At 42.1% G+C, this 22,867-nt stretch overlaps 1 protein-coding gene across 7 annotated transcripts in view; it reads left to right on the forward strand.

Annotated features, from left to right (window-relative positions):
* DCLK1 (doublecortin like kinase 1) overlaps positions 1-22,867 on the forward strand; it is a 244,256-nt gene that overhangs the window by 80,993 nt on the left and 140,396 nt on the right. Inside the window, exon 1 of one of the 7 annotated variants that reach the window (XM_083849319.1) lies at positions 19,389-21,473. The exons of the other annotated variants lie outside the window; for them this stretch is intronic. The gene's annotated coding sequence lies outside the window, so the exon portion shown is untranslated. Of the gene's footprint in view, positions 1-19,388; positions 21,474-22,867 lie in introns of those variants that run through there. 7 annotated transcript variants of the gene reach the window in all.

Raw genomic sequence — 22,867 nt, forward strand, 5'->3', positions numbered from 1 at the left:
GAGCCTGGCTTAATTTCAACTAGTGCATTATTATCCGGGATCATGCTGATATGGCAATTGTCTTGCATTCCAAGTGACAGCAGCTGAATGCTTCTGAAATACAAGGAGGATGCTGTCATGCAAAAGCATTTTTCTGCGAAATTCTAGCACTCAGATTTTAGTAACTTGTAGATATCAATGGGCTGATGAGAGATGGAGTTTTAATTTCAGAATTATCTTAAACTAAATTAAATCTAATCTTCATCTAAATTTCCGTAGGATTGTACTTAGCATTTCAACAGTGGGACCTTTGGTAACCATCCAGAAATTCAGTCAGGCCTCAGTGTTGCTACTGTTCTTCTCTAAGGTCTCGCAGGATACAAGATAGGTTTGGACCACCCTACTACTCACAAATAACACATCACACACCTGACCAGGTCTGTTAGTTGAGATGGAAGAATGAAAAAAAAAAAAAAGCACATACCCTAAATAAATGTTTTCCAAAGAGTAATCTACATTCCCAGAAGCAAAGGCATTTTGCACTGTGTGTTGGCTGTACAAAGTGTGGTGGCTACTTATTCCATCTGTGCGTTTCAGAAGGGTTGATCTGATTTTGGCATACCATGTATACTGTGGCATCTTACAGAAGGTCACATTGCTTGCGGTGACTTCAAGACTAATCTCAGTAGTGGTAAGAGGGTCTTTATCCTCTTTTTTTTTTTAAGTGTTGTTACTGACTCCATTTGAATTTTATTCATAGTGACGTAACTGCACAGTTTTAGAGATAAACACGTGCTAAATATGATCTTTTTTCAAAGCTGCAGAGTTCACGTACTCAAAATGTAACAGCTTCCAGGATATTGTAGGTCTGCTTTACAGATGGAAAGGATGATAAGTTTGAGGTATTTAAAATTGCCATAGGAATAAAACAAAAAACAAAAACGACAAAAAAACAGGAGAATCTGTCAGTCTACTTTTTCTGATTATGAATTCCTCCATTTCAGAAAGCACATGTCTGTCTTTTTTTGGGTTCAGGATGCCAGCGTTCCTAAGGATTGAGACAATTAGAATTGGGAGGATGGCAAGGAGGAAATGAATCATAAGCAAGGGAGACAGAAATGGCTGACAAAAATAGACAAAGCTAGCAGTAGCGTATGGAATTTTAGTTTGTCAGCATAGGAATCCTGGTACAGGATGCAGGAAAAGTGTTGGTTAAAGCAGGAAAGGCCATTGCCTTGCTGTTGTGCCAGTGAATTCGTATTCTTGGAGCATTTCCCCTCTATGAATATTGATGGGAAAATGTAGTTGTTTGATGGTACTCGGTAAGAAAAAGCAGTGGGTTTTGGTAGATAAAGTAGAAAGATTTCCTTGTGGTAAAGGACTGCCCTTCATCAGTTTTTTCAACAAGATTTTCTTGTTACTTTTTATACAGCGGAATGGAGGATTTTCAGTAGGTGTTTGTTGTTTCAGGTGTAGAAGAGAATGGTTCTCCTGGATTCGTAGTTTCTGTCACAGAGACAATTAACATACTTCAGAGTACATTTGGCAGAACTTCAGAATCATTACTGACTTCTAATTTCTTTTCTACTTTTGCATCATGTACTGTCTCCTTCCTCCACGTAGGAGCAGCATAGTCTGGAATAAAATTGCTTTTTGGGTACATGCAACTTTCAGGTACCTTCCGTATTCTTCCTTGAGACAGATGCAAAATGGATACATTTGTATCCAGCTGTTCCCATCTAATTCTCTTCCTTTTATGAGCTAAAAATACTCAGATACTTTTTTTTCTTGACAAACATAGGTACTCCTTTACATTTTTCTGAAGTGCCGCTGATTTTAGCCCTGTTCCATTTGAGCAACCACTTTTACTTCTCTTACTCTCATGCCCTACCAGGCATCAGTGCGAATGCATTGTCAGTTCTTGAGAATACACAGTGAAGGGTTCAGCCTCTCATTGCTATGCAAGGTGGTAAAATCCTGTATCAGCTTAACACCTTTCTCAAGTACTCTCCTATAGCTCTTTATGGGAGTACGGCTACAGTACAAGACATTTCTTGGCCTCCTGGGCAGCGTTAGAGATGAAGGTAAAAATAAGGTAATTACAGGTATGACTTGAAGTGAAATGCCAAATCCCTGTAGAAAAAAATAAGCTCTTGGCTTTCTGTCACTGTGACTTTATATTAAATAGGACATTATAAGTAAACAGCTGTTATGATGGTAATTTTCCTTTTTTGTTTTAAAGCTGGCCTTAAAATTCAGCTCTTGTAACAAGAGCAGTATGGAATGATAAAGCTGTGTTTCTTTATGCAGCCTGCAGCTTGCAAAGGCAAAGCTTCGGCTGTTGTAAAGCTCATGACAGAACTGACTCAGGGGGCTCTGGAAGGGGATGGTTGTTCCCCATGAGAGACAAAATCCATCCCGAGAGGCAAGGGTGCATCTACAGAACAGCTTTTTTATTAAGGGCATTGAGGAAAATGTCCAACAGAGGAAACAGCAGACAGAGGACGTTGCTGTGTGAGTTCAGGTGGCACCACATCGCCCTGCCTCAAGACTGAAATAGAGAAATGACTGAAGTGCTGTGCTCTAAGAAATGCCCATTAAGTCCATCAGGTACCTGAAGCTTTTCGTGGCAGGGGAACCAGCTACGGGGGAAGCTCTCAAGTACTTCAAACTGCTGAGGTAAATGTGTCCTGTGGGGACGGGCACGGCACGACTTGGCGTTACCAGTAGGGAGCGATGGCTGTGGTGAGGCCTAGTGGGGACGGTTCCCCGTCGCTCTGGTGCTGATGCCTAGGACACTTACCACAATTCCCTTTTCCTCTTATGCTGTTTCAGAAACAATAAATGTTTTTTTCACGCTGCTGTTATAGTGAATGGCTCATGGGCTTCCTCTTCATGTGAAGACTGTAGCCCTTCCTTTCAGTGCAAAATGAGAACAATTCCAGCCCTGTTCCTTCAGAAATCATCGTCGCAAAACTTTGGGTAAATGCGAAACGTGAGCTTCCTGTTGGCTGCAACCGCTTTGTTTCTCGCTGGGGCTCATGCTGTTCCTTTATGGCCTTGCCTCACAAAAAGAATTACTGTCTTCATTTTGACTAGTGTATGTGCGCCTGGCTAAGATAAAATGCTGTTGTGCTGTTTTCCTGATACTGAATCTGTCTACCTGGCATTATTTAAGTAACACGTATAAAAATAAATACATCTACAGTGATCCCTCTTTTTAGTGAACCTTTGAAGTACTTTTAAACTTTTTTGTCTGGTAAAAAAAATAGATGAAATACCAATCCATTTTTATCTCTTATGCAGCCCATTTTACAAACACTTTTAAGGTGTTTACGAGCATTGCACTACTACTGATACAGTGACTTGTTAAGATGATACAGTGACGTGTAGAGGATGGGTAAGGGACAAGGAAAAGGTCACTGGAGCATTTGGCAAGAGTAATTTCAATGGATATCAAGAGACAAAACCAAGAGTGGGGTAGGTGTGGGGATGGGAACGACAATTCCAAGACTGAACGCGGTCAGCAGATGCTTCCTGCCTGTCTGCTTAGAGGAGGACAGAAGATGGAGCAGTAGTTGCAGAGGCAGGAGAAACCAGGATATCTAACTTCACTTTCCTTCTCTTCTTTTGCTTGTTCTGGAATGCCTGCTTTGGATCTTAAAAAGAAAAACTTCTGTTCCTGTGTTGCTGTCTGTCTAAATGCCTGCCTTTGACAGTGCCCCTTGTGGAAGCTGCTCCGTCTCAGAGCCGCCCAGCCTTGGAGCAGGCAAGCAGTGGTAGCGGGTAGCTTTCATTTCCCTGTTCCTCACTTTCTCCAAGATATGCTCCCAACTTTCTCACTCTTTCTTTTCTATTAAACAGTTGGAGAGCTTTCTCCTTTCAATCTCTACCTCGCTTAAATTTTTCCTTCAGCAAAAGGGCATTACGTTTGACTTTTGTACATTGTCCTATTTCTCTGTAACTGTAATCCATCCTTCCTGATTGTCATGATTCACCTTGGTCTATCAGTCTTCCGCCTCTTTCTGTCACTCAGCTTCTCTGTACCTTGCCTTTCAGCGTTGATGATCTTGTTGCTGCTGCTAACTCTCTCTCCGTCCATTGGTTATCCTGTAAGGACAATTTAATTAATCTTTTTCTCATTTACAAGTCCTTGTTCAGTATTAATATGAAGGTAATATAACATTTTGAGTCAAGTGGCAGGTCTGGTTTTGGTTTTTAAATTACTTTTTTTCTGAATCTTTGTTATTTAGTAGATTTGAGATCTGTTTTTGATACAAAATGGTGGTAAAATGTTAGAATGTTAGGAGATACTGTTACAAGTGGAATGTGAGGAAATATGCAGTTGAAAGCAGATTGCTGCCTCATCCACAAAAAAATCTTTCCCAAATCTCTTTTTAAATATACTGCAATTCAGTTTATGAAACTTAAAGGTGAATGTGAGTAAGTGGCTAAGAATAGATAAAAGTGGTAGCAGATAGTTGTATATCAGCTAGATGTGAAAAAATGTAGGATATAATCTTTTTTTTCATTGTGTATGGAAAGATACAGAAAAAAATGATAACTTGAGACAGCTTTCCAGAAGTTGCATTTATTTTTTTCTGAATCGACAATGTACTCTACCAGAACTGAATGTTTCCGTGTTAACGTTTGAAATACACCATTACTCAGACACAAGCCCTGTACCAGCCATTATTACTTGTAAGCAATAAATCAGCTTATCTTCAAACAAATTAAATCTGACAGCTGGCCTTTCATCACTGCCTATCAAATGAACATGTCAGACTATTCAATTCATTAACCTCCTGCTTAAGTCAGAATCTAGTCTGGGTTTCATAGGAAGCAAGGTCATTGAGAGCCTTTTAGCATCAGCCTTTTAAGGAGTTCCTAAGGGTTCTCCTCCTAGGAAGAAAGATTTGAAATCCCCTTCTCATTCAACCCAGATCCTTGTGGGGGACGTACTCTGGTGGTAGTGACAACAAGGAAGTGCATGCAATTAGCTTTGGAAAAGTGTGTTTCTTGTTGTTCTCCAGATCTATAACTCTTAACATATAATGCTATATAATTGAAATTAAATTATTTTGGAAGCCAGCCTTCAGTTGCTGAACAAAGAACACCTTTAGGCTGAAGTGTTCTGGGCTGTGGCACCTTTTACCTAGACACTAAATCTGGGCATATGGATTGATTGCTCCCTTTCTGTGCGTGCAGGTGGGTGTGAGGGCACATGGACATAATTTCTGTAAATGTGAAGAGGAAGCTGAAGGCACAAAGGATGTGTTTCTAAGGAATGGTTTGGTTATCAAGAGTTTTCAGCTGCACTGTGTTGAGTGTGGGTCAAGCACTGTTGACTTGATTGTGCTAGGTTTTGGACAATGCACAATATTAGTCTTTTCCCAAACCATTTATAGACTAAACCGGAATGCAGACCGATGAGATAAAAAAGTGGAGTGTAAACAGAGCTGTCAAGTCTTCTACTGTGCAAGTAAGACTTGTACAACTGACTCCTATCTCATATTTCCCTAGAATCCTTTGCACTTCTTTTCTTTGATGCTTTTGCTTTCACTTGACTAAGCCTTCATCACAGCAGTGAGATCCAATGTGTGAGAAGATGCCTGAGAGGTCAACGGGTAAGTCTGGATAATAAAATACATAGAATTTTTGCAGGTGAAGAGTAAACTTGAATGCAGCAAAACATGACATTTATTCCTGCGGAAGCCCCGTGTTAGCATAAGTTAATGAAATGTCATTGGTCCAGAAATAGAGGTAAGAATGAATAGCACACACAAAAATTATTAAAAAATAAATAAATAAAAATCTGTGAGTATTTGAACTTTGGGAAGCTTGGCTCCGTATCAAACATTTCAAAATTATTAAATTATGTGGTAAATATAGCTTATAACTAAATAGGCAAAGGTTATTTTGTTTTCTTTTGGTTATGACAGCGATATTTCTTGCATGTGAAATATCCAGTATAAATTGCCTGTAGGTTTTCCTGTCTTTGTTTGGATTTCTTTTCAAGGTTCATTTCTGTGGCGCTCTGTATGTCAGTGAAAAAACGGTGAGCTGAGTGGCATTCAGATGGTTGGAGTATAGCTGGATAAGTAAGGGAGCATCATGGAAAGAAAAGTTTGATAACCTGTAACAAATGAAAAGCTGAAAAACAGGTGGTGGGAGTAAGATCCGATTCATAACAAAGTAACACACCCAACTAGGCATTAAAAAAAATCTAAATCAACTCTTATGTTAAGGAAAAAAGATCTTGAAGTTGAAATGGGTTGTATTTTGAAAGCCTCAGCCTCAGTGCTCAACAGTGGTCAGGGACACAAAGAGGCTGTTAGAAGTGGTTTGGTGACAAAACAGCAGATGTACCTGATCCTCTTCTCAAGTTGTGCTTGCAGTCCTGCCCAGCCCTGTTTTAAGAAGGATAAATTAAAATTAAAAGATGTACAGGCATGGGTAGAGGACATGGAAAAAAGACCTGAAAGTTATTCTGAGACAAAAGCTTTTCATTGTGGAGAGAAAAGACAGCAAAACGAGAATGGAGCTAAGGGCTGTAGAGTCATTAATAATGTGAGAAAGATAAATAGGGAATTAGTGTTCACTGTTTCTCATCTCATGAGCAATATGTGATAGATCTGAAGCAGAAATTGAGTTTTTGAATTTAATTCAGGAACACAAAATACCGTGAAAGCCAAAAGTGTCAATGAATTCAGGAAGAGATTGGTCATGTTCGTGAGGATTAGTTTATCATGGCCTATTAAGTATGCACCAATGTGTTTCAGATCTCTAAGTCAGGATGCTTGTATGGATATTTCCAGAGACTAAGAGGATATTCCAGGGGAAGGACCTGTTTAAGAGAAGCCACATCCTATGGGTTTGGGGGCACAGGGGCTTTCTCCTTCCTGATGCCACAGAGCTGACTCTGTGGAGCTCTAGCAGCCGCAGATTCCTCCTAAGCCTGAAAGCTGTAAGACATGGCTGATGTTCCCACTCCCTAGGGGCAGCTGGCAGTGATGCCAAAGATGTGAGTGTGCACCCACAAAATGTGCAGCCGTCCTCACCGATGAGCACAGAGATGGAGCAGTGCCTTTGGTGGCACCCACACGACCACAGGCAGCGCTCGGACATGAACAGAGCAGCCCCATCCTGTGCCTGTTTGGCTGAGCAGGGAAGGGGCTTGTTACTGGTCACAGATCCCTCCAGTAGCCGCTGCTAGACATTGGGTCTGTCACTGGGACCTGGTCCTAAGGGTCAGCCCCCTTTGTGGCCCTTTCTCCAGCTGCTGCCTTCCAGACCTCTCAGCCTGCTTGCAGCCTGAGTGCTGCTGGCAGTCACATCGAGCACACGCTCAGCAGGAGAAGACGTCTTCACAGAAACAAGTCAGAGAGAGACCTTAATAAGAAGATGGGGGAAGCTGCGGTGGACAAGCATACTGACTGGCAGCCTGCTGGCACCCACAGGCTCTTTGTATCCCTTTTTTTGGCATTTTTCCCGTTCTTGTTCTTCCCTGTCCACCCTGATGTCTCTGCTGTCTTGTCTCTCACCAGTGAACAACCTGCTGCAAACTACTTTTCCCCATTAGTCCCAGTTCTGCGAAAGTCGCAACAAATTTATTTCTGATACTTTATCTATCTGGGTCTTGCGTGGTATTAGTGATAAGGCTTAAGTAGGCACTGCTGCCTTTGCAAAGCCGTGCTCCCTGAGAGGTCCCTAGTGGTCGCCTTCACTTAGCTGTGAGGTTTGGTCGTGGCTTCCCTTAGGCGCCTGCCAGGTCTGGCCATTCCTCTGGGTGTCATCTGTGACTTCTGTCAGCTTCTCACGCTGTCAGTTGGACATCCAGCAGTTTCTCACGGTCTTGCAGTTAACTCAACCTCAGATCAGGGTCTAGTCATCCGCCTGCGTACCTTAGCAAGATCACTGAACGCATTTTCCATTCGTTTTTCCCTCAAAGTCACCTCTGGCTGCTGTCAGAGATGATCTTGGCTAGCTGGAGCTTTTGGCAGGCCCTGACTGGCTGTTCTGTCTTCTGGGTAATAATAGTAGAAATGTGTCAGCTTCTTCCCCTGCGCGTTATTCGCATCCTTGTAGCTCTAATCTCACAAATTACCTGTCATCCTGAAACAATAAGCACGTAAGTACCTCCTTTACACAGCCCCTATTCCAGCTGGGGATTGGAGACCCCAAATAAACAAATAATAGACCATCTACAAATGGTATGGACAAAAATTATATTTAGTGTTATTTATAAATAGCTGTTTGACAGAACTCAGACTCAATCCCAATTCTTTTTACAGAAATCTAGTCTCATCCTTCACAGAAAAATATAAACCAGTAAAAAAGTTATTTCATTCTAAACGCTGTGTGCTCTCAATGTGTTAAACAGGGGTGATGAGTGGGCAGATAACATTCCCAAATGGCAAAAGTGATCATGTTTTTCAGTTCCTTTTTAGTTTCTATCTCAACTTTATATTAAAATGCTGATGACTGTAAGATACGGTCTTATGTATGTCTATTATTTAAGCTGCAGGCATATTAAAAAAGTTCTGAAAATGTTAGTTCTGTGTACAGTCAATGGGGGAGAGGAGGTGTTCAAAGTCCATTTTCTATGTAATGGTAAGGCCAGAAATCTTGTTTGAAAGTAAAGCTACTTTCTGTCAGAAGTTGGACTTTTATCCTAATGTTACCAGTCTCAGGAAGTTAGCAAAATTGAATAGTTCAGACCGATTATTCAGTGATTATACTCAGTCTCTCAGGTTTTCATCATTTGTTTTTGACACCTTATGTTAGCATGGAAGCTTTCAGCCTTGAGAAAAGAAGACTCAGAGGGGATCTTATCAATGTTTACAAATACCTGAAGTGTGGGAGACAGAGGGATTTGGCCAACCCCTTTTCAGTGGTTTGTGGGGACAGGACAAGGGGTAATGGCCACAAAATTGAGCACAGGAAGTTCCGCACCAGCATGCGAAAGAACTTCTTCACGGTGAGGGTGATGGAGCACTGGGACAGGCTGCCCAGGGAGGTTGTGGAGTCTCCTTCTCTGGAGATATTCAAGGCCCGTCTGGACGCCTACCTGGGCAGCCTGCTCTAAGGAACCTGCTTTGGCAGCAGGGTTGGACCCGATGATCTCTCAAGGTCAATTCTGTTAGCAAGCATGAGCATTGTCTTTTGTACAGATAATGGTACCTGTACAGGTGAGGTGACCAGAAAACCCATGGTAGAGTGATCCAGAAGTAGGCTTTTCTCTGTGCAGCAGAATTGGGATTATCTAAAGATCTTACCTAAAGACTCAGGAAAGGTGTCTGAGTCTTTAAATTACTTTTGTCAATACAAGAAGGTACTTGAGCAGAGCTCATAAATTTCTAGATTCTGGCTTTCTGTGACTTTGCAGATGTTTTTATCTGTGCTGGTTAAGAGATGTGCAGTAAATGCACTAGGTTTTGGCAATACAAGAGAAGAAGGATATTTGTTCTTCCAGAAGTGGGGAATTGCATTATTTTGTGTGTGTGTGTGTGCTGTGGTATTGTGGAAGAAAAATGTTTGAAAAGACTCTGAAGAGGTCATTGGCTCACTGATTCAACCTCCCTTTTCCAAGGCAGGAGCAACTCTTGGCATGTGTTTATCTGAAACCTCAACTGTCAAGAGATCTGCAACTTCTCCGAGGAATCTGTTCCAGTACTTTACTGTTACTGCTGTCAAAAAGTTTATTTCCTGAAGATTAACCTAAATCTTCCTTGTTTACAATAAAATTTCTTCCTGTCCAAGCTACGTATGCTTTTCCCATGCAGTAGTCCCTTCTATATACACATGCTTAGGATTTTTCCCTCCAGCCTAAATAACTCTCAAATGCTCAGTTTGTCTCATATGTCATGTTTCATATATGTTTTTCATTGCTCATTGTCTTTCTTAGTCTTCAAGACATTTCCTGGAAGACATCTCCTGACACTGGAGCTCTGTTGTCTGTAATACTGAATCGTTGGAAGCCTTCTTGGGATGCTTCTTGGTCTGAGCATCCTCCCACATTAGGGAAACGGTCGATTTACTTGTACAGGTGGCACCTCAGGGCGCAGAGTAGCACTGAGGAATGAGTACAAATCTATAAAACATGATTTGCCAGGCATTTCCTACGTATTACGCCTATCCCTGTTGCTCACAAATCTCATCAGCGATGACTTTATTATATTTAGTTTTGGGTCACTGACTGAAAAAAAAAAGCTGTTAAAAAATCATCAAACCGAGTGCCAATCCCTGTGGATCTCTGCTGGAAATGCTGCCTTTTCAAGGTGATTTCCCAGTTCCAGATACTGTTTAAGAACTGTTAATTCAGGCAGCTTAATCCAGTTGTTATGTGCTTTACTGATACTGAATAGCACTATTCTTTTTAAATTATATCATTGTGCAGTAACAACTCAAATGTCTAATCTAAGCTTATGTCTGTTGCATCTGTGTAGTTACCTTCATCAACCAAAACTGTAATTTCATCAGAAAATAAAAACAGGTTTGCTTGACAAAATAGATTTTGTGCAGAACTGCATTGACACTAATTATTTTCTTATCCTCTACTTCATTATCTCCCAAATGCATAATTTTTCTCAGGATTTATGTCAGGCTAACTAGAGCACATCTGCCAGTGATATCTGAAATGACCTTTTGTTTTTTATTTGTACCCTTCCAGTCTTTAAAAAAAATCTGTAATAGCTAAAGATTTATATATCAACAAGATGGGCTGTTTTTTTTTTCAGCTAATCTCTTCTGGACTTTTGGATGCTACTGACACTGCTCTTCTGATTTTAAAAGGTTGTAGCTGATGCTTTCTGATACCATCTTCAGTTATCAGGGGAATGGAACATAACTCATCATTGCTTGGTATGGTAACAATTTCCCAGGATAGACAAGCATTTTATCCAACTTTATTAACAACTGTGCCATCCTGATCCATAAAGAACCTGTGCTACTGTTTTTGTTCTTAATTTTCTTGGAACATATTCATTATCTTGAATTCTCAGAGGTGAGAATTTACCTCTGTCTTATTTTCTTACTAGTTATCTGTCTTTCACAGCTTTTCTTGTCATAGTATTTATTTCTCTTTTTTTTTTTTTATTTGTGTGATTTGATTAAAATTATTTTAAATTACTTTTCTTTAACCACAAAACCAAGAAAGACTTTTAGCCCATACTATCGTGCTTGGCCAAGCCACAGGTTCTGGACAACTAATAAATAGATTTTTTTTTTCCAGTTGGTTATACCCATTGTTCTACAAGAAGTGTATAGCCACTGAAAGAAAGGGAGCATCTTCTCTTGGAGTTGCAAGTGTGTGCTGGTGTATTCATTTCAGACTTGTTTCTATTCGCCAGTAATCTTCAGATTGGGAATACTACTTCAGAGGTAACACAATTTACATTGCCAATTAACTGGTCTTTATCCTGAAGATAAATTGAGCATTTAGTAAGTCTTTATTGGAAGATTAGTGGATGGATTTTTATTTTTTAAAAAAAGGAAGAGATGCAGTGAAATGCTAGTGTTGGTTTCATGAAAAGCCAGCCATGCATTTCCTATTTTGGTGCCTGAGAGTGAAAGCTCGGTCACTGTGCAGTGGTGGAAAAGAGCATTGCTCGTTCTAGTGGAAAGGAAGAAGAAGAAAATGGCAATTGAGATAAAGTCTGCTTCCGTACTGATCTGCAGGGAATGAGTGTTTGGGTGACTGGCGAGGCAGACGGGCAAAGGGACAAATGAGGTTGAGCTGCACTAAAATGTCAGATGTACTTGGAGAGGTCTTGAATGGCACTTTCTGGCATCTGAACTGCTCTTCTAAAAGGAATATTGTGGAGGAAGGAAAATAGAGAATGAAAAGGCCTTTGGGTAGCAGTCTGCCTGCAATTGCACTGCTTATTACTTCTCGTATGTTTTCACCTGCCTTGCTGTATGGAAGGGGCATTTAAAGAAGTATTTTCAGAAGGATTGATCAGAAGCTAGAATTAAGGATGCAGTTAGATTACATAAAAAATACCAAACTTCTTGCATCCCTGTGCTTGGAATTTTTCTCTGGGTTGGAAAATAGCTTTAACCTCAGGACTGAGATTTGTCTCAAAGGCTTTAGAGAAAGAAGAGTGTGAAGAAAATTGGCTAGACCTCTCAAGATACAGGTGATTGAGGGCCTCACAACAGCCTTCTCCATCTTAATTTAAAGTAGTACAGATACGTAAGAAGGTCCTGCTGTCAGCGCATGACACAGACTTGTCTATGAAGGCAGTCAGGTATCTGTGTGCCTTCTCTCCAAGGCGCTTCCTGGCAGGCTAATGGTGTGCAGAATCGTGACTGCTCTCCTTCAGATGCCTGGGTGAGATGGTTGCCTTGCAAAGCGAGAATTACATGGCTCTGCTTCACGAGTCAGCCATTTGAAAACTAGCAGATGAGCTCTCTGATCCTCGAAAGGGCTGTGAAGGTGAAGCAGGAAGGAGGAGTCCCTGGTGAGCTGGAAGGGCACGACAGCCTTCTGCTGCTGAGCCAGAGGCCTCATCCGAGTGCTGCTCGGTGAGTCTTTCCACCTGAACTGTAATGGGGTGTGTCTGTCCTTCACAGGCACGTATTCAGCTCCTTGCAGAAATTATAGAAGGGTAAAGAGTTATCAGTGCTGAAGCAGTTCAGCATGCCCTCACGCAGCAAAGCTCATGCATGGTTACTTCAAGTGCAAGCAGTCATTGTGCTTTGGCTGTGTTCTGCTGCACTGGTGGCTCACACACAGCTACCGCCACGCAGCAGGTGCTCCCTGCCCCTTTCAGACACACTGTAGTAGTCCGGGAGACTAAAATCAGCAAGTCTAGGCATTTTCAATTTTTCACTTTCCATGTAGATAATTATGTGTAGCTCTGTTGTTTTTGTCCTCTGTATCTGTATCTTGTTTTATTAACAGTACTGCAGTTGGCGGGGGGGCAACTTTTCACGATCAGCAAAATCCAGCCAGATGCAGCTGTCCCCACCCTTACCCACAGTTTTATTGTAGCATGAAAATTAAAATTCGGGTCGTGGTTTCCATTTTGCTCTTGTTTCTTCTGAAGGGTCCATTTTGGAAAATAATAATCGTGACACGCATTTGAGAGTCTGGGTCTTTGTGCTGCTATCACACAGTCGAGACTTCCACGCTAGTTTCAAGTTAACAGACTGATCCTGGAAGCGGTTTATCTGCAGCCTCACGAGAGTCAGGATGGGCTGTTCCACCTTCCCCAAAGTGACTGTTTGCAGAGGTGCGGGCATGCCCCTGCTGGCTGCAGCACAGACATCACGATGCTTTGTGCCGCTGTTTCCTAGCAGTTGCTTCTCCCTGTACTGTGGTATCACATTTCAGAGAAAGAAAGAAGGAAGGGAATTCTTTTGAAGCAAAAGAATGAACGTACAGGAATTAAAACAGCACTAAGTTGACATTCAGAATCGATCTTTTAAGATCTAAATCTTACGCTTAATTGTGTGGAAATAATGTCACGCCTCTATCAGTGCATCAAGAAGTAGCTGGAAGCCTTGCTGGTAATGAATCTGGAAAAGAAAAGAAATACCTACCGCATGTGCTCTATTTCGTTCTAGATTGTCTCTCGAGCTATTTTAAACCTCATTATAACTGGAAAATTACCTTGCATAACAGCATGCACTGCAACAGCATAAAGGGTTTGTGAATAGAAAATGGCAGTCAAATGCCATCACAATCAGCATTGCTGGTTTTTAGGCCAGCCGAGTGCTACTTCTCAGAGGTTTTCTATGGTTACAACATGATTGCTATCAGTGTGATGGGAGAAGCTCACAAAGAAGTGAAATTCCTTCTGGCATTGCTTGAAGCTAGTTTAAAATGCTCCAACTGAACTGTTCTGGGAATTTGAGAAGGATTTCATATTAGGTGATGAAGCTTAGACTAAGTTTGACTTAGAATAATCTCTTTTCTCACCACTTGTATTACTTTTTAAAAGGAGCAAACTCTTCACAAGAAACAAAACTATTGTTCCTGCAACCCCTCTCTTCGGGAAAGATTTTCTGTCACTTGGGATTTGATGATGAATGCGGAGCCAGACTGAAAAGTATTGAGGCACATACACAATTTGAGAACTGGAAGCCATTCCTATAAGCTGTAGGGGACAGTGCAGCATTTGTGCTTCTCTTCAGAAGCCTCCAGCTGCTGCACTCTGCGAAACAGTAGTAACCACATGTGGATAAGGAGGTTTGGAGGCTTGTTTTCTAACCCAGCAGTACAGGGAAAATGGAGACGCTGTTGTTAGAAGATCAAGACCTCAGAGAGGATTAAGTGGTTTTCATTTATAGGACTGGGTTTCAATAGAAGTAGAAGATGCCTGGGAATTAATCTTTCTGGTTTCTGATGTGGAGGAGGATCCAAGAGTGGAGTCGGATAGAAATGAGGGCACTTGTTATTAAAGCATTGCTTTTCAGACAGGTGGTGTCCTGCTGTAAGTAATTACCCCTTGAAGATAAACTTCTCAAAAATGCAGTCCCTGGATTGTGGAAGGTTACTTAGCTAGCAACTGCCCCCGTCATTTCCAAAGATGATCTGTCTGTCCATCACTACAAAAACTAACTTTTCATTCCTTTACTATGTGGGGACTTGTTTGTGGGAAGGTAAACCGAACTAAAAATCTGATTCTCATCTCTCTTTGTGCAGTGAAGAAACTCATATATGGGAAGATCCATGGAGGTTTCTCTGTCAGCACACAGCAAGTGACACGTATGTTTATCCCTTCAGTCTGGGGGCTTATCACACTGAACGGTTCCCACACAGGTCCTGACAAATACACTCCTCTTTACATGGTACTAGTACTGATTTCTCCATGTCTTCCAAGGAGCAGCTGCATGGAGTAGATGAAGGTAGCTCCTGTTTCCCACTGGTTGGTTTCTAGTTCCTGTGGAGGGAAAGGAGTATTTCAGATGGCCTCTCCTGCCCTTTGCAATCAGTGTTACTCACATGAGACTCCTGCGCTCAGTTGGCAACTTCCCTGTTCTTACCACGTTTCCAGAGCAGCCATCTAGCACTTGTCTGAGAAATAGTGTGACAGAGCCCATGGTGCTCCGCAGAAATTGCTTCTGCCCTAGAGGTCACTTTCTAGCTCATTTGACGGGACTTAAAGCATTGACTGCATCAGCATCAAATAAAAGAGCAAGCATTTATAATTTGCTTCTTTAGACTCTCCTTTTTCGAGGTAGTTGCACCTATTTTACTACAAAACTAAAAGATCAAGTTCTACCACTGTGTCATGTGCTCTGTTACAGTGCTTTGTTTCGGTTTACCCTGGTTTTGCTTCCTGCCGTGACTCTTTCTGGTGGCTTGGTTCAATGGCCTGTCTTTGTGATCTTGAAAATTTGGAATTGGTGGGAACTAACGAGGACGAGTGTTCTGGCCATGCTTATGTAGTGTTGGAGTTGATGCCATACCATGGTGCGAAGTGTTCAAAGGGCTTAAAGCCACTGAAAAAATCTAGTCCAGTTTCGGGCTTTATAAAACAAGAAACATTATTTGTTTTATGTAAACTTTCAGTAAATCATGGATCAGTAGAATTATGGAGTTGCTCAACTTATGGTGTGCATAGCTGTGTTAATAAAGGGGCAATATTAAGGTGTATTTAGTTGCTCTTCTCTCTCAGACACAACCGAACACCTGATAATCTTTTATCCACCTTCCTTTGTGCCTGTAACCTTATTGTGGCTTACAGCACAAAAATAGCCTGCAAAACTTAGTTAAGAAAGTGGAATGTAACTATCGCGCCGTTTAAAAAAAATAAATAAATCTGAAATCACGGTAACCTTCAAAATAATAAGAGGAGAAGCCCTTTCCTTCTTTGTTAACCACAAGCTCATAAACCACTTCTGACACTAAGATCCGTATGAGCAATCACTGGGAAAAGCTACCAGAACCGAAGTCCTCACCCAGAAAGATCTTGGCATTAAGAAGCCTTTTCAGATTTTGAACAGCGCTCTTTCAGCCTTTATCCCTTTCTACCTCTCTCCTTGACCCCCTTGCTCCTGTCCTTCACCCCATCCTCATTCTGTGCCTCCTGCCCCCCTGCCCCAGGCAGTTGCACAGACTTCACTGCCCGCTGCTTGCTTAGGTTAGCTCTGCCATTTCAGCAGCATCCCTTTGTGCAGCTGTCTGAATGCTCTGCGGTGCAGGATGAACTGGCAATGCATAGGGAAGAGAGGAGGAAGAAACCTGGCCTTTGTCACAGGCTCCTATTTCCTCTGATAGAGGAAAAGAAGGAAGATGAGAGGAGAGGGATCTGCACGCCATCCATTTAAATGCCTGCAGGGAAGGCTGGAGCTCTGACAGTGTGAGGCGGTTGATGGAAGGTGGTAGGACAGCACATCTGCTTCGGGCTTGTGAGCTGGCTGTGGTGCTGGAAAGGAGCTGGGAATCAGGTATGGCAGAGAGGGAGAAGTAAGGACTTACTTTTGATGAAGGAACTATATATAAAGGAAATGAATTCAGAGACTGTAGATTCTGCATGTTGAGCTCAAGTGGTCGAGCCTGATTGCTTATCAGTACATCGCAATCCTAAGGCAAACAGTAAAAGGAAAAAGACATAATTTCTCTTCCTTGTGGTATGATTACCTTCAATTTGGAGATGACATTGCTTCGAATAAGTTAAGCTATTAATTCTGCCCCATGTCTCTTCTCCTCCTTCCTACTCTGCGGCTGCAGAGAACAGCCTCCAGGACAGGAGCTGTTTTGTGCTGAGCTCTAGTGTGTGTAGGCAGTGGCTGTTGTACAAAAGTGGGTCTTATCACGGAGGGAGAAGGAGTTTTACTGGTTCTAGTTGTCCCTTCTTTGCATGATTTAAACCTTCAGGCTGGCAGACCAGTATTTGTGTGTTTTTTTTTTTTTTTTGTAGCAAATAAGAAAGGAGGTGATGCAAAAATTGACTGAAGCTACAGCATGATGGGGGCGACTGGACTGCAGATGGCTGAATGGTTAAGCATTAAATGTAGGCTTCCAGTGTAGTTTGAATGCTTGTTTGAATGAGTCACTGTGGGCTCCATCACCCATTCCTCTTCTCTGTGTCCCAGCGTAGCTGTTGTCATCTTGCCATCTGTGATACACCTGATGTCAGAACTTCACCACTGTTTCCCCCATGCTGGGCAACCAGAACTAGAGTTTTGCTGCAGGAAATGAGCAAGAAATGATTGGGGTGTTCTGGCTGTCCTAGAGACATGCTATGGAGGACCTATCTGGAACCGTGGTTTCTAAATTTTCCTTCCACCGTGCCTGGAAAGAGAAGAGAATTTAAGTTGTACTACTGTATTTTAAAGATTAAATACTGTCAAGGGTCCTTAGAGCATGTTGGATAAGCATCCTTTTTCAGGGGTGTGTTTGTGTGTACGCGTACATACTGAGCTTTTACTTAAAAACAAACAAACAAAAAAAAACCTACCTGAATGACTTTGTATTAAATAGACATTTTTCCACCACTATATGTGTGATGCCAGGTCTTAATGCTATTAATAGTTATATGTGAATGCGCTAACGTGTTGGAGCCAGTATTTGATTAATACTCACAAAGGTACTGCAGTGATGTTGGCAGGTGTTATCCCATTTTGCAGAGGGAATTGAACCACTGAAAGGTGAAGTACAGCATTTCAAATATCCTTTGATTGTGAATAGGCAGAACAGTGGGTCTGTGTCCTGGCTCCCAGCTAGGCAGCCCCTTTTAACAGTCTCCGCGATAGCATAGCTTCACTGTGTTCACCAGGCTTTGCTGTGACACCATCTTCTTTCCCTGCAGTCTCCTTTCATTCAATACATATCTACTGACTTTCCCAGCGAACGCAGAAGGATCCTACAGATAATAGCTTTCTTCATTATCCTCTTCCAAAGGACACCTGCTCAGGGGATGAGGTAGTGTATGAGCGTGTAATTAAAGACTCCATATAATGCCCATTCCCCAGTAGGGCACCGTTAGGAGCACGGCAGCCACAGCCTCCAGCTCCCAGTTGTGATGCCGCAGTAGCATCTGGTGGCTGCAGCAGCAATTGCACGTGCAGAAATTGGGCTTTTCAGATTCTTGTGCCATAGAGCTGGGAGGGGCACGTCGTCGTAGCTAACGCTGCTTTGTGCTTTCTGGTGGCTGGAATTGCCCTAGGGAGGTAGAGTGTTAGAAAAGGTTGTCCAGTTTTGATACACTTCTGCAGGGTATGCATTTGAATAATGCACGTGCAGCTTAAAAATTGAGCAAAATGGAGTCTTCAAAGGTAGAGAAATGAAGTTTTCCTGTGTAACGTAGCAGTCCCTGCTCCAGAGGATGGAAGGGCTACAGCAACCTTATAGCACGCTTGTGAGTCGTTTATCAAAGCCGGTTAGAAGCAGCTGAACAGCTGCTGCTGAAGCTTTCCCTGCTGTTTTCTGGGACTGACACTAGTGTGAAAAATGTCAGGTGGTTTAGGGTCTCAACATGATAATCATCAAAGGTGATCGTGTGGAAGATAACTAATCTATACGTAGCACAGCCAGCTCCACGCATTGCATAAATTCTCTTTTCTGCTGAAAAGACGACATTAGGAAAAAGAAGTACCACGAAACAAAAACAGTTTCTTTGAGAAGGGTAGTGGTAATTGAAAATTGTAGAGGATCTGACTTTCAGTCCTGCCACCTCAGTGTTTTACACGTTCTGGTTGTGATTCACAATCGAGCAGGTTGGGAACTGCGGAGGTTACGTGTGTGTTCTGGGGATGCACGGTGAGCTGTTCAGCGCTGAAGCTGCCTTGTAGCTGGGCTTCAAAGCTGGCAAAAAGCTGTCTTCACAAGCTGTGTGCACGACCCCAGCTACACCTGATGAATACGGAGTGTGTGAGTGAGGGCTTGAGATTGCACTCGTGGACATGCCATGCACTCAGGTTTCTTTCCACCGGCTCTCCATGGCTTCAGAGCTAACAGTGCCTTAGGTAGCCCCAGCCTTCCCATCCTGTTGTCAGCTTCTCTGCAATTTCCAGGTGAGAGATCCCTGCCAGCAGGTGGTGGGGAACCATCCTAGGTACTCAAATGAGGAAAGAAAGCAGAAAGACAAGTAAGGCGTGTTGCTGTAATCACTAGATAGAAATGCCGGAGAAGAAATGCTGCAGTGTGGCTCTGCAAATCAGCAGGTCCTGCTTTCAGCATCTCTCTCCTGTTTTTTTATAGGTTGTTGAGGCTCTTAACAAAGACATAGTTGAGCCTTTCCCACTTTTTCTACCAAGTGGTAAGGTCCATAAGCTTCAGTTGCAATGACCATTAGGTTTGGTAACACCGCACAGAGTTTGACTGCCAACTGCGGCAGGGTGACGCCCTGCGGGTGTGACACAGGTGACCTGTGCTGTTCTGTGTGCCACAGCCACATCCCGTGGAGGCTCACTGCACACCATCGACTGTGCTTGGCTGGTGAGGGGGGAAAATTCTCCCTGCGTAGGGTAATTTAACTCAAGCAAATTAAATTTTCTGTGCTTGAAATACTGTTTTCTGCCTTAATACCACAGTATTGCACAGCATAAAAAAGTAAATTGTGCTCTGTGAAATTCAGTTACTTTTTAATAGGAGAAGGGATAATAGCATAAAGTTTCTTAAAGATCATGTGCTCTTGCTTTAATACCATGTCATTGAACAAAGGCCAAATAGTTTCCGTTGATAAACCCTTTATATCTTATTCCAGGTTTCAAGCAGAAGATTTAGTTTCTTCCTTAGTGCTCAAGGAAAAAATTAACTTCCTTCTCTGCATTATGCTTTTTATGGAATACTCTCCAAAATCAGGACACTTTGTGATGTATGGAAAAATACGTCTGTGCTGTAACACACTGAATAAACTGGAGCAAATCACCTCGTGGCTTTTGGAAGGTCAGACTGGAATCGAGCTTGGAATAGGACCTAGAACAGCGAGTTCCTAGGCCTAAGGGTTAAATCTATGTGTTCTAAATTGTAGAGGGCGATGAACCTTTATTCCCTGTTAGGACTTGGTACATTAATTAATCAATTATGGCTACTAATTAGCCCTTCCTGCATCTCAGTTTCTGATCTTGGACTTTTAGGACTGTGATTTTCAAACTTCGCAGTCATCTCAAAAATGGTAAATTAGACAAATGTCTAGTTTCGTGTTTTCCTATGGATGTTATCTGAACTTGCAGATGTTTTGATGCTGTAAGGTACTCGAAAGTTTTAAATATAGGATTGTGTTTAAAAAATAGTAATTAAGAAAAAAAAGTCAGGAGCTGTAGAGTTCAAAGGGTCAAGTATATTGTGCATGGCAGCATCTGATTGAAAATAGTACCGGAATAAGTTGTCAGACTGTAAGGCTTGCTTCTGCACCAGGTGAAGCAGGGTGGCCCCAGTGACTTTACTGCTGATGGACCATGTTTGCTCACTTCTTAGTGGTTCAGATTGTCTTGTGCTGTCTGCATAAGGAATTAATTCTCCATATCTAGTTGGAAAATGTAAGGGCTGTAGGAGGCAGACGCACAGTGACAAGTTCATGAAAGTACATGAGAGAGCAAACAAGGAGAAGTTAAGGTTAAACAAGGATTTGCAAACACAACAATAACATCACACCATCTTTCAAAAGATACAGTGTGCTCTACAGTGGGTTGATATTCAGTGGTCATTTTATCTCCAGTAAGCATGGTCACTAAAAATACGCCTTTTGTGTTCTTATCCATGGGTGTTACAAAGGAGCGCACAGTGACGCTGTATCTGGAACACCTCGTTCCATCCTGGGATTTCTTGTTTTTCCTTATCAAGGGAAAAAAAATGTATGCTTCGCTCCATTGGTCATCTAGCTCAGTGCTGGAATCCTGACTGTGCTGTTGTGAAAGCTTTCCATGGCTTTGTCTGTTTGCCTGTTGCTTTTATTTCCTAGGAAAGTTACGATTTGTGCTTGTGAATGAGAACATGCTGTAGTGGTCATTATGGATTGTGCTCAGAGACAAATGAAGAGCGTGATGAAGAGAGAACGTTTCACATTTCCTGCCAAATGAGAGAAGAGTCAGGTCTGAGAGAAATCCATTTTCTCACAGCCCATGTCCCAGATGTCTCACCTCAAACCTGAGGCAGTTCCAGACCTTAACTGCTGTGAATTACAGTAATGGGCAGATTGAATTGCAGCTTCTATTTTGAGTTTAGGGTGGAAAAACTCCCCAAATTAAAAGTTGTGGATCAAATCCTCAGAGGCTGCAAAAGTTGTGCGGTCATTTCCTCCTCTTCCTCATCCCCATCTGCAGCAGCAACAAGACCCTGATGAGTTGGTGTTCCTGCAGAAAAGATCATTTAATAGAAGTGCTGCTCTGTGTGTGGCAACCTGCATGGGAAGAGCTTTGTGTAGACTGTCTGCGTGTTTCTTGACATGAATAAGAGTTGGCCTTTATTGCTTACTTCATCTCCTCCCTGTGTTATGCTTGGATAAAGCCTCATCTGTGAGATACGAAGAGACTTCAAGGAGATGGCTGTTGGTGCAGCGGAGCATGGAGTCACTGCCTCTGCATTATGATCTGAGGAAGTAGGTGAAATACTAGTATGAAATTGGCATGTAGCTTTAGTGGAGAAAATGAGCTGCTTGCTCATTGTCTGCTTTCCATGTAACAGCCATCTCTGTTCATCATTTCTTGTTACCCTTTGGCCTCTTGTCACCCTGGTATTAAGTCTATTATGGGAATGAAATGGGTTCTATAAACTCAGGTCACTTCTTAATGGACAGTAATTCAAATGATGAGACATGTAATTGGTTATAACTTACCCTAATTGACATGCTTTTCCCAGGACAACTCCAGTGCTCAGGCAGTAGGAGCACGGATGTTATTAACCAGGGCAAGTGTGAAGGACGTCCCACTTTCACGTGTCCTGTTCCGTCTCCCTGGGTCAGATGCAGAGTAACTTTCATCCAGACAGGCGTAGTTCAGGTCATGTGCATATAAACACCTTCAGAATCAAAAGCAGGGAGAAAATTCCTGCCTACCTTCATTCTATTAAATTTGGATGCAGATACCAGCAGTGGCAGGTAATGAGCAGACAGTAAAATGAGGTGATGGTGCTGCAGCGCATGTGCGTCTGCTGCGTCTTCCCAGCACCGGTCACAGATTCCTTCCTTCCGAGGGGGCCAGCCTTGTGCCAGCCTTTAAGAAAGTATATTCTCTGTTCTTTGCATTACCAGGAATTTGAAGCCCTTATATGCTCAAGGCAGAAGATCGAAAATTTCTTGGAGAAGTTGCTAATTGCAGCAACAATAGTGCATTTTTTTCTTTCTAGCGCAGGTCTTAAGGCTTAAAATAAAATGTCTGCAGATGCTGGAATGCACTGATCCTGTATGGTAGTGTAATAGGCTATCTTAAAGCCGCACTGCCTTTAATTTATTTCCATTTAGAAGAATAAATATTCCTCCAAGCTGAACAGACAAACAGAGACATTTATTCTTACAGAGTGGAAAGCTTATGAGCTTCAAATTCCTTTTTGTAAAAATAACCACAAGAACTGCAAAGATTTTTGGTTAGGGGAAGACAGAGTATTTTCCTGTCTCTTAGATTTCCTCCAAACCACCAAAGATGGTAGTCACGTGTCAGGCTGATAAAAGAAAGGCATTTTCTTAAGGAGAGTCAGCGCCTGGGTTCATGCTCGAGAACTGTCAGAAAGCACAAAAATGCACAAGTTCTTACTAAGCTGTGCAGGTCGAAATCTTAATGATGTGTTTGTGCCTGTTCCTGAGTTTTTGAAAAGCATTTAGTGTTCTTCTTGTGGTGTCAAAAAAAAGAAAAAAAGGTGTCACCTACTGCTTTTTCCCTTGCCTGCCTGAATCTTTAAAAAGCATGTTAATTCACACACTTTCTGTATGCATGCTATTAATTGAGGGGAAAATTTCTGCAGGCCTTCAGGACAGCTTTCAGAATTGTTATTTTACTC

The sequence above is a fragment of the Anser anser genome (genome assembly GCF_964211835.1).
Source record: "Anser anser genome assembly, chromosome: 1".
Lineage (NCBI taxonomy): Eukaryota > Metazoa > Chordata > Aves > Anseriformes > Anatidae > Anser > Anser anser.